The sequence below is a fragment of the Schistocerca serialis genome, chromosome 1 (genome assembly GCF_023864345.2).
Source record: "Schistocerca serialis cubense isolate TAMUIC-IGC-003099 chromosome 1, iqSchSeri2.2, whole genome shotgun sequence".
Taxonomy (NCBI): Eukaryota; Metazoa; Arthropoda; class Insecta; order Orthoptera; family Acrididae; genus Schistocerca; species Schistocerca serialis.
The window spans coordinates 1,176,938,395-1,176,951,568 of record NC_064638.1 but is presented as its reverse complement, the minus strand read 5'-3'; the positions used below and the strand labels follow the sequence as shown (position 1 = coordinate 1,176,951,568).

Here is a 13,174-nt window from a genome sequence, read left to right as displayed (position 1 = left end):
AAACACTAAGTGTACAGCAATAATCCCAAGACCATTGCTGAGCTGAAAACAGCCATTCAGGTCATCGTCAACATCGATGCTCCGACACTTCAGAGGGTCATGCAAAATTTCGCTATTCGTCTGCACCACATCATCGCCAATGATGGCAAGCATATCGAACATGTCATATCCTAAATCCGAATAGCTGTAGTGACGTTTACATGTTGAATAAAGTGTGTGCACGCCATAGTTTGTAACTAATTGATTTTTTTTTTCATATAGTTCAATACTTTTCACCTTGTACAGTGACTATTGGTACTCATGGGCCTGAGATCTTTTAGATATAGTGGTTAATGTCGAAGTTGAAATGACCGATGACCACGTGGCGTCCGACACCATAGTAAGAAAAATTATAAGACTCACTCAACACTGAGTTTAGAACAAATGGAATTAACACTCTGATCGCCTAATTACATGTGAGGATCTCGGGGTGGAAATTTGCAAATTTAATCACCGATTTCATAGAGCGACCGTGTTACTTAGTACGCCCTGTGCGCTAGCATAACTTCATCACTCTAAATTCCATGTGAAGTGACTCAACTTTAAACGCAAAAATCTAATCCTGGCTTACTATCAAACTCCACGTTCCGGCAGAACGAGTGTACTCACCGTCTAGTCGGGTCCGGGTGTCGAAAATTCACATATCTCTGTGGACGGTGTATCCAGAGTTAGTTCTTTGTGGAGGGGGAGCAATTGACCAATCCTAGGCACCTGTAAAAAAAGCTTGGCTGCTAAGCCAATCAGAGAGGCTGCAAAAGTGTGGGCGGTCGTCGTTCCTAGGTTGTTTCTGAACAGAGAAAAGATGTAGAAGATTCTAGAAAGTTCTGCGCTCGATACTAATGCTCCAGTCAAGGGATTCGATTTTGTAAATGGCGAGAAGACTCGTTTGTGCCATTGGGACTTGTTCTCCTCAGGCAGGTGTAAAGACAACCAATAAACTCTTCCACAGCTCCCAGAGAAAGAAAGCGAGGGACTGCCTCTAACCTGAAGCTATGTCGTCATGTTCTCATCACAATCAGGTGACTATAGTGGGACTTGGCATATGGAAATGAATGACACTGCTGCTCTCAATAACTAAATATAAAATAAACCCAATGTCAACCTGGGAAGGATAAAATTATGAATGGGGTACGAAAATAACGAACACCTGTCAATGTGACGTAGAGTAAAAGTAAGTTAAATCATTTTCTTTTAGACTACTCCACTGAAGAATTTCTTCAGAAAAATTCTCAAAACTAATTTTTAGGTTACTTTGTAATTAACATTAGCGTTGCAATACAACAATATTCCCTAACATTCAGTCATTTCATTGTATTTATAATTAAATAAAATGTACATCTTTGACTTCTTCAGGCATCCCAGAGACTCCTGTTCTTGAAATCCAAAGAGTACAACAGCTGTAACGCAATGTAGATGTACTATGGAGCACGTAGTAGCACAGTCGTGAATTTAGCTCGTACAAATATTAAAATGTATTTGTTTTTCTCGAGACTCTTCCTGTACCGAAATTTTACTTTCAGAAAAACTCGAATATTTATGTAACCTGTTGACACCAACTTGTCGTCATTTCTAGGGCGGCATAGTACCGGCTATTCAAACGCTGACTTCCAGATGGGCGCCTGACCACGAAAGGAGCAAGTTCTCTGTCATTTTCCTGGGTGAGTTCACAACGTTCAAAGCTCCATTTTTCCCCCCAAGATCGTTTCTTTTATGAAAACACTTATGTAACTTTAACTTCTATACTTTAACTTCGTTAGACTACCCCACAAGTGCTGTACTGAAACTATAACTTATTTGTAGTTGGGTAATGACAATGGAGACGCAAGTTTAATTATAGTTTCCAGTTTAGTTTAGTCTGTTATTCTGTTTGGAGTATTCCAGAAGCTAATGAGGAAGTGTACACGTGATAGTGACACGAAGGGAAAGTAGATCTCAGATGTACTCTGCTTCCCATTTTGAGATATCGTCATCATGAAGGACAGCATTTTTACAGTAATGGCGATCACAGTCTTCTTTTTCCTTAGCGCTGTCGCCGATTTGACAAGTTTCTAAAACTAAAGTCCAGTCACAGTCATCATGAATTTTCTGACAGGAAGAAAACTTTTATTTTCACTGTAGTCGCATTTGACCCTTTCCCAGCAGACTGCATTTTAGAGGTGTAACCCAGAGCACGAAGCACATTAGTCACTCAGAGATTGCTCTTCCACAACGCTTAGAGTGTAGCAAATCAGAGTAATGGATGTGTCAAGCAATTTGTTTTAACAAGCTTTATGTTGAAACGCCTAACATACGAACGAAAAATTCGAACCTAAAAACGCTGCATCTACATTTACACAGTTAATTGTTTGGCAAAGGGTAAAAAAACTATTTTCCACACATGGCTGGGATGGTACAGCAACCAGTAATATACGATGAAGGAACAAACAGTTAGACTTCGTTGCAGGAATGTATTTATTATCTATTTGCCAATGATGCGTTTCGTCTGATTCAGGCAGCTTCAAATTGGCATACACAAAAAATTAGATTTTGACACAAGTGACATGACTGCATTTTGAAACACAGGAGTAACTAGCAAGCAACTGCAACATGACTTACTGAATATTTGGTGGTGGTAGGTACATGTTGATACCGAGCACATTATTTGCTGGGACGTTCTGTGATCTCGGTATCTTATGTACCTAAAACCATTTAATATTGCAGTTGCTTGCTATTAACTCCAAAAAAGCAAAATGGGGTCAAAACACTTATAACGGAAGTCAGAAGATATCTGAAGCAGGCGAAACGTGTCATTGGTAAATAAATAGTAAATACGTCCCTGCAACCAAGACTGACTGTTTCTTCATAAATAAAACTACTATCAGAATATTTATGTACCATTCCACTCTCGCATGGCACATGGAAAAAATGAATGTTTAAATATTTCTGTGCGAGCCGTTGTTTTTCTTATTTTACACTCTAAGAAAAAAAAGGACGAACCACAAAGAATTATCCGTTAGACGTGGTGTACATGTATTTGTGTAGACAAACAAATTATTACAATTTCAGAAAAAAATGGATGATTTAGTCAAGAGAAAGAGCTTCATAAATTGAACAAGACAACAAAGCGTTGGCCCATCTTTGGCCCTTATGCAGTAATTTATCGCCTTGGTATTGGTTGATGGAGTTTTTAAGTTATTAGATGTCATCCTGAGGGATATCATACCAAATTCTGTCCGACTGGCGCGTTAGTTAATCAAAATCCCGAGATGGTTGGAGTGCCCTACCCATAATGCTGTAAACGTTCTCAACTGGGGAAAGATCTGGCGAACTTGCTGACCAAGGTAGGGTTTGGCAAACACGAGGACAAGCAGTAGAAAGCCTCGTTGTGTGCGGGGTGGCATTATCTTGGTGAAATGGAAGCCCAGGATGGCTTGCCGTGAATGGCAATAACGTGGAGCGTAGAATATCGTCTAAGTACCGCTGTACTGTAAGGGTTACGCGGATGAAATCCAAAGGGGTCCTGCTATGAAAAGAAATGACACCCCAGACCATCACTCTTGGTTACAGGGCCAAATGCAGGCGACATTCGGGTTGGTATCCGACCGATGTCCAGAGCTTCCCCAAACGTATTCTTTCTTTCGCTTACGCCATAGTCCCTCAGCGATCGCAGGGTCGGCGTGGTTACAGCGGATTTGGCAATGTTAGTGTTAGGGATGGCCGGATGCCCTTCCTGCCGCCACCCCGTACCCCCAACTGTCTGCGTCTAGTATAAATCGTGAAATAGTGCAGAGGTGTTTCAAATGTCTGCGACCTGTGTAACTGAGGCGGAACGTGGGGACCAGCCCGATATTCACCTAGCGGGATGCTGAAATCCGCCTAAAAACCACATCCAGTCTGTCCGGCACACCGGGCCTCGTCGTTAATCCGCCGGGCGGATTCGATCCGGGGCCGGTGGGCCTACCCGAGTCCAGGAAGCCGCGTTAGCGCGCTGCTTCCCCAAACGTATCTTGGGCCTGAAATCTCACTGACTTCAGTAGAATTGTCTTCAGTGATGAGTCTCGCTCTGAACTGAACCTGGATGACAAACGAAGACGTATCTGGCGTTGCCCCGGACAGCGATGGGATGTCAACCCGACAGTCGCCCTCCAACCAGCTCGGGAATTTGTTGATCTAACGCGCCAATTGGACAGAATTTGTAACGATATCCCTCAAAACGACATCGAAGAACTCTATCAGTCAATGCCAAGCTGAATAATTGATTGCGTAAGGGCCGCGGTGGACCAACGCGTTATTGACTTCCTCTTTTTTGTCTTAAAGTGTATTATGAAGCCTCACGGAGTGGCCGCGTAGTTTGAGGCCCATGTCACAGACTGCGCGGCCTCTCCCGCCGGAGGTTCGAGTCCTCCCTCGGGCATGGGTGTGTGTGTTGTTCTTAGCATAAGTTAGTTTAAGCAGTGGCTAAGTTTAGTTGAAGCAGTGTGTAAGTCTAGGGACCGATGACCTCAGCAGTTTGGTCCCTTAGGAATTCACACACATTTGAACATTTGTATTATGAAGCCAATTTCTTCCTATGTAGGTGGGAGTCAACAAAATATTTTCGCATTGGCAGGAGACAGATGGTGATTCAAATTTTGTGAAACGATCTCACCGCATTTGAAAGCGCCTTTGTTTTAATTGTTGCCACCCCAACTCACATATCGTAACTGTGGCTATTTACCCCCTGTTTCACTATAATACAAAACGAGCTGCCCTTCTTTGAACTTTCTCGATGTTCACGGTCAATCCTATCTATTGAGGATTCCATATAACGCAGCAGTGCCGCATAAGAGGACCGGCAAGCGAAGTTTGGGCAGTCTCTAATAGATTTGTCGCATCTCCTTAGTCTTCTGCTAATAAAATGTAGTCTTTGGTTCGTTTTCCCATAGGAAATACGGGTATTACGAGATGGTTGCAATTTAAGTTGTTTGTTATTATAATCCATATACTTAGCTGAATCTAATAAATTTAAATTTGTGTTATTTATCGCGTAAACGAAATTTAAAAGATATTTTTTCAGTTCTTATGCGGAAGATTTCACACTTCCTATTGTTTAGGGCCAACTGACACTTATTGCATCATGCAGATATCAATTCGTTTTGATCTTCCGATGAATTGACTAGACGGTGTACGACAGCGTCATCAACGATCTAAGAGGGTTGCTCAGATTGTCCCTAAATCGTTTACATAGTGGTAGAGGGTCTATAAAACTTCCTCGTACAAGTCCAGACATCACTTATTTTTCGCTAGATGACTTCCGTCAATTACTATAAACTGTGGCCTTTCTTACAAGACATCACGAACCCAGCCGCACAACTGATACGATACTCCATAGGCACGCAGTGTGGTCGGAAGGCGCTTGTAAATAACGCTATCAAAAGCGTACTGGAAATTTAGAAATATGGAATCAACATGAGACTACCTGTCGATAGCCGTCATTTCTTCGTGTGAAGTAATAGACTTAAGCACAGTTGGATAACACGTGTAAGGACTTAACCGAGTAGTAGTCATCAGAGTTAATCAGCGCGCTTCCTCCTTATTTAGAATTGAGTAGGACAGGAAGAGACTTCAGAAAAAAGTACGATAAAAATGTGTATTTCACAAACACGGAAAATAAGAATAGTGAAAGACTGTCCTCCATTGACAGGAGCAGACCGTCATGGTAAGCAAGGCCTCTCATCGCAGGAAAGAGTTCCAGAGTCATAAAGTTACTAGAGCTGATAGCATCATTACACTTCCAGTGAAACAACAGTGTTAAAACTTCGACATGTCTACGGATGGAGTCCAGCTCAGTTCCCAGCCATATGTGAGGCGAACCCTGGAATGGTTTCTTCGCGAAATTTATTGTCTGTTCTTTTCCTACTCACTTGTTCACCTGAGCTAAATAAGAATCGCGCTGATTAACTCAAATGACGTCTTCTCGGGGAAGTCCCTTTACACGATGATGGAGTGGTTCTCCGAATATGCTGAAGCCACCTACTTTCTTATAGTTTAAAACGAGTCAGTGCTCCCTCATTAAAGGTGTCCAGGGGATGTTGAATACTAACATGGCCATCTTCTTTCACCAACTCTAATATTTCCTTGCTTTCGGTTCTGCTTCGAGTGCTTGATGAAAAACACGACAATGCCGCTCTTTGAAGCCATTGCTGTATCACAGTTATTTATTAATCCGCTGTTTATACAAAACTCCAGAAAAAATTACTATTATTATGACCAAAGCTCTCTCTCCACCATCGCTACTATTTTATATGACAGTTTTAAACATGCCTGTTACTCAGCAACCGTATACTGGGTACAACATCAGTCTGATGTAGTTCCCAGTTGGGCACACGTGGCAAACGCTAGAACGTTGTATTTCACTTTTGACTTGAGAATAGCTGCTCTACATTCTGACCATTTCTTTTTAGCAACGTAATTCTACGATTTATCAAAATTTCGGTGATTAAGACACCCCTAGTAGACGTCGAAACCTAGATCAATGTACCTACCAGTTATGTGCAACCGGTTGGCTGTATAATCCTATGTATTTTATATGAAATAAATACATCACGTTATATTTAGTCCTGTTTATTATTATCTGTCTAACATCTTGTTCATTTTAGAATCTATTGTGTTTCGGAGCAGAAGGTCCATGTTTAGTGTTCCACAGTTTTCATTTGTGGAATTGTAGAGTTGTATTGTGCGCTGATAAGTAACCCATATTTGAAAGAGGTCACACTTCTAAGCAGTTGAGAATTCGGTGCAAAAGCGTAACGCAACAATGATAACAGTTTTAAGTATCTTTCTGATTCGTGACAAGCCTGATTAATAGTTAGTTCACAATGGGATCCCTTCACAGGGCTATTTTGCACATTGATTATACATAAACTGGTGAACAAAGACAGCAGTCACATTGCTTATATGTGTTTGGGGGATATCTCACGCCGTTTAGGAAGTTTACAGATTGATCATGGTGTCGTTATCATACACTGAAACGCCAGAGCTACTGGTATAGGCATGCGTATTCAAATACAGAAATATGAAACACTCAGAATACAGCGCTGCTGACGGTATCGCCTATATAAGACAACAAGTGTCTGGCGCAGTTGTTACATCATTTACTGCTGCTACAATGGCAGGTTATCAAGATGTGAGTGAAACTGAACGTGGAGTTATAGTCCACACACGAGCGATGCCACACAGTATCTCCGAGGTAGCGATGAAGTGAGGATTTTCCCGTACGACCGTTTCACGAGTGTATCGTGAATATCAGGAATCCGGTAAAACATCAAATCTCCGACATCGCTCCAGCCGGAAAAAGATCCTGCAAGAATGGGACCAACGGCGACTAAAAAGAATCGTTCTGCGTGACACTAGCGCAACCCTTCCGTAAGTTGCGCCAGATTTCAATGCTGGGCCATCAACAAGTGTCCACATGCGAACTATTCAATGAATCACCATCGATATGGGATTTCCGAACCGAATGCCCACTCGTGTACCCTTGATGAGTGCACTACACGAAGATTTACGCCTCTCCTGGGTCCGTCAACACCGACATTGAACTGTTGATCGCTGGAAACATGTTGCCTGGGCGGACGAGTCTCGTTTCAAATTGTATCGAGCGGATGGACGTATATTGGTATGGAGACAACGTATGAGTCCATGGACCCTGCATGTCAACAGGGGACTGTTCAAGCTGATGGGGGGTCTGTAATGGTGTGGTGTGTGCGCAGTTTAATTGATATGGTACACCTAATACGTCTAGATACGACTCTGACAACGTTTAGATACGACTCTGACAGGTGACACATACGTAAGCATACTCTCTGATCACCGGAACCCATTCATGTCAATTTTGCATTCCGACGGACCAGCGCTATTTCATCAGGACAATGCGACACAGAACACTTCCAGAATTGCTATAGAGTGGCTCTAGGAATACCCTTCTGAGTTTAAACACTTGCGCTGGCCACCAAACTCCCCAGACATGAGCTTTATTAAGCAAATCTAGGATGCCTTGCAACGTGCTGTTCAGAAGAGATCTCCACCCCCCTCGTACTCTTACGGATTTATGTACAGCCCTGTAGGATTCATCGTGTCAGTTCTCTCCAGCACTACTTCAGACCCCCGTCGGAGGTTCGAATGCTCCCTCGGGCATGGGTGTGCGTGTCGTCCTTAGCGTAAATTAGATTAAGTAGTGTGTAAGCTTAGGGACCGATGAGCTCAACTGTTTGGTCCCATAATACGGCAAATTTCCAGATTACTACTTCAGACATTAGTCGAGTCCATGGCACGTCGTGTTGCGGCACTTCGGCGTGCTTGCGGGGGCCCTACACGATATTAGGCAGATGTACCAGTTTCTCTGGCTCTTCAGTGTATCACAGATGCAGAATTTATTACGAAACAGCTAGAAGTAACGAGTGTAATGTTGACGAAACGTTAGTCTACATGACGTTTCTTCGTTTGTAATTTCGTACAGATCTGCGTAGATTACGCTCAGAGATAAATGAAAAAATTCGAGTCGTTAACAAACATAACCAATTCGGATACTCTTTCTACGCCAGACACAGCAGATCTCTCAAAGTAAAATTTGTTGAATGTTGAGAATACAATGTGTATGGAATCCAAGGAAACGTTAGCTAAGAGCAATTGACGAATTTGTTGTAACTTTTCTGTTCATTTTTCACTGTCTCTATTTACTATCCAAAGCCGCCTATCGAAAGCCGCAATGTGGTGTTAGGCATTTAAATTTGTGTACCGCTCAGATGGCACTTCCTTCGTCTGAAGTCGCATTATTTCTAATACCATAATAATTGCATTGTGGAATCTCTTAATCCATATTAGAAGTCTCGTGCGTCCTTTCTCCATGCAACAGTTTCAAAAATACGTTTCCTTGAAAATTTTGTCCTATGTTATTTTAGATACTTGCAGTTAAATTCAGTGGACCACATATCGAACAGCCACACGGAAAGTGGGCCGATTTCCATATACGGCTTTAGCTCACACGCTTTCATGGATATTCCGGTTCGTCTGGAATACAGAGAAATCTGCGTCTTCATCATGCATATTCACTTAACTACTCCGAACTCATTTCCTTAACGACACAGAATCTTCAAATGTATGTGGTAAACCCCTTGACACCTACGTCGGGCATCTTCAGAAATGTGTTTTCTCGCGCACGTGCATCAGCCAACGGTTTCATAAGAAGCATTTCTGACACATGGCATTCAAATAACGTCTGTTACCAGAACATCATACTAACATGCTTTTCCGTCTAACATGAAAGGATATTCAACTTCCTGGAAGATTAAAACACCAAGACTCTTGCTCGGGATCTTTGCCTTTATGGGACAAGATCACAATCGACTTCAGTTACCCAAGAGCGAACCAGGACCGGACCTCACAGTTTTACTTCCACCCTACCTCATCTCCTACGTTCCAAACTCCGCAGTTTTGCTGCGAAATTTGCATGACTAGCACCCACGGAAGAAAGGATTTTGTGGAGATGCAACATAGCCACAGCCTAGAGGAGGGGGGGGGGGGGGGTTGGAGGATGTTCCAGAATGAAGTTATCACTCTGCAGCGGAGTTTGCGCTTCCTGGTAAATTAAATTGTATGCACCGGAGCGAGATTCGAATGCGGGACCTTTGCCTTTCACGAGTAAGTGCTCTACTGACTGAGCTACACAAGCGCAACATAAGGACCCGACCTCACAGATTTGCCTCCGCCGCTACCTCATCTCCTGCTTTCCTTTCTTCCAGGAGTGCTAATCCTGTTAAGTTTCGCAGGAGAACTTTTGTGCAGTTTGGATGATAGGAGACGAGGTATTGGCGGAAGTAAAGCTATAAGGAAGGGTCGTGATTCGTGCTTGGGTAGCTCAGTTGGTAGAGCACTTGCTCGCAAAAGGTAAAAGTCCAGAACTCCAGTCTCGGTCCGGCACGCAGCTTTAATCTCCCAGGAAGCTTCGTATCAGCTCACACTCGGCTGCAGAGATGATACTGATCAAAGTTTCCAAAAAATCGACAGCTGCAGCAAAGCAGATCCAAATAGAGAAAAACAAAATGGAAATAATTACAATTTATGTTACACAAATCCAACCAATTTAGTGTTTCCGACATTGCAGGAGGTTATGTAGACTCAACAATATGCACAAAAGCTTCAAAGATCCCCGCAAGGTTCAAGTGATCTTATTTCATACGCATATGTTTTTCCTTAAATGTCTTCCAGGCTGCGAAAAAGTTGTTTAATTGGTTCAGAAATACAATAACAGAATGCAGAAATCCAAAGACGAGTACTAGAAATCAAAACCGATAACATTAGTGCATACCTCAAGACGGGGTTGATACGAGTGTGGTAGAAGCTTCTGTTTACCATGTGTCCTCCAGATGCTTCTTCGTCCATCGGACAGCAGGATTCGCCAGCTGTAAATGACATGGAAATTATTTCTGACACCTCCACATGGCCTGGCAGGAAATATAATTTTGGCTGTGGTGCTTTTCCTACGAGCGATTTCCCTATGTCGCCAGTGGCGAACGACGCTATGATTCCTTTGAGAAGAACACTTTCCTTATCATGAAATTTTCTCGGATGATTAGCCGATTGGTGGCTTCGATGAATTCCATACTCATCATCTTCAGGCGAACGTGATGGGCTGATCACCCGAGAAGATTTCATCATTGGAATACGCAAAGAAAGCCTGCAATCACATACACTTTCCCTATCCGTACCCAGTCCCCTCTTTCTTTAAAAAGTGGTCATCAACAGGAAATTAAATCCCAAATTTCCGCCCCGCGCTTTTTTTTCGGTTGTCAGTAAAAATAATCGCGCCACTGAGATCCTAGAAGATTGTTTCGATTAAATTAGATAGAAATTTCGATGTGAACAGGAGGCTCGTAATATTTTAGATGAGTATAATTTATACACTGAAGAGCCAAGGAAACTGGTACACCTGCCTAATATCGTGTAGGCTCCCCACGAACACGCAGGAGTGTCGCAACACGACGTGGTATGGACTCGACTAATGTCTGAAGTAGTGCTGGACGGAACTGACACCATGAATCCTACAGGACTATCCATAAATCCGTAAGAGTACGAGAGGGTGGAGATCTCTTCTGAACAGCACGTTGCAAGGCATCCCAGATGTACTCAATAATTTTCATGTCTGGGGAGTATGGTGACCAGCGGAAGTGTTTAAACTCAGAATAGTGTCTCTGGAGTCACTCTGTAGCAATTTCGGACGTGTGGGGTATCGCATTGTTGTAACCTCCCCCTCACTTATCGACCTTAATGACAGTGAAAAATTAAACCGCGTGTACCTAATGGGAGTTTTGGAAAAGCAATCGTCACCGAAGTTAACCTGTCGGTAAAGAGGGAGGAAAGGGTTACATCTAAATGAAAGGAAAAATGCAAATGAAACTGGTGGAAATTAATTTTGAAAAGGGGTAAAGATAATAAAGAAAGTAAATGTGCGGCCGTTACGTTAACAATTAACTAGCGGTAATTAGATATTTGAGATTTGGGGGAAATCACGGTCGCCAGTCCTAAGGACAATTACTATAGTAACTGAAAAAGAAAGGTTATTACACATATAATTAACACTAGAAGCGTGGCAACTGAAGGTTGACACGTGTAGTGTGAAAACTGAAAGTTTGTCAGAAGTAATAAATTTCGCTACACTCTGACTTAATTTAGCAAAAGAATTAATAAAACCGGAAAATCGAAAGTTAATTTAGTGACTGAAGTTAATAGTGAGCTTTCTTTCTGAAGCACATCGAAATCCAGTAAAATACGGTTAGTCTTGGACTACCTCAACAATCATTTCAAAAGCAACTTGACTCTACGCAATTTGGAAACGAGAGATTTAACTTTGAACTTGAATTAAATGATTCTGAACTATTAACAATAGTAAAATTTAGTACGTACCAAGCTGAGTTGCAGTCACAGGTAAGCTAAAATATGCTAACAAAACTCGCACTCTAAATTTGTGCTCGTGTAACCTAAATATTGTAGCCAGCTACTGAACTTTGAAATTAAAGCAGTGAAATCTAATTATATTATTTTAATGCTGGCGTTTGAATTTCAACGACACTCGGGTTCATTTCGGAAAAGGAAGGGACCCTGCTTGGCAATGCAATTGGGACAATGAGCAACAAAGGTTCATGCTAAGTTGCTGTAATTTTGAGAGGCAAATGGAACAATTTGAAAAGCTGAGGTCTGCCATACAGTTCTGAAACTTTACGTGCTTTTAGTCTTCCTTGTTGGTTGATTGAAGGTTTGAAGCCGTCGATCGAGGAGGTGGCGACAGTCACTCATTGTCGGCCGTCGCTGCTGCAGAAGCTGGATGTTGGCGCGCCTTCTTCTCGACACGGTCACCAGGCGAAACGGGCTCTTGATGTGCGCCAGCTAATGCTTCCCGTCCGCGACACCATGTCAGAAACTATCATCGCGAGTCGAGCGCAATTACATGCTGCCAAACCCCGAAAGCGCGGCAACTCGCGGGAGCGTCACACAACACACCTGCTCCACTCGCTACTCCCGCCAGACTCTAACTGTTCTGCCCGCGCTCCACGCGGCAGAGTTAACACTACCAAAGATCCTACACACTTTGATTCGTCACACGACCTATCGACGTAATCGTTCGATAGCAGTTTTCCCTAGGCAAGACCCAGCGTAAAAATACAAATAATATTTACGAAACAAACCAATTATACATCGACATGAGTGCATAAATATATATATACAAACAGTAAAACAATTACAATATATAAAGAGACAGAAATGTCATATCTTGAGGTAACAAAACAAGGAAAAAAAAATAATAGTACAATAGATGGAAATAGGAGGATATGCATTTCCGGCGTTACACGTGCCCCACATTGTCTGAGGATGTTCGTGTAACGTAAACAGACTCAGAAAATGTCCCAAAAAAGAAACAGCGGAAATGCATATGCTCAAAACATCAACAAAATTTAGCATTCGTCTAATTAACCATAAATCAGTTTTTTAGACCATAATAATTGAGTGGAGACACTCCTAATCTTATTCCACTCTGTCATCTTGATCAAAATAAAACAGGTTGACAACATATTAAAATTCATAGAAAATATAGAAAATGGTTTAGCTATTCCAAAATCATTAAACT

General features: G+C 42.2%; 1 pseudogene; it reads left to right on the top strand.

Moving 5' to 3' along the window:
- The first annotated feature begins 1,639 nt into the window (after nucleotides 1-1,639).
- Nucleotides 1,640-13,174, top strand: part of LOC126418685 (sialin-like) — a 297,589-nt pseudogene continuing 286,054 nt past the window's right edge.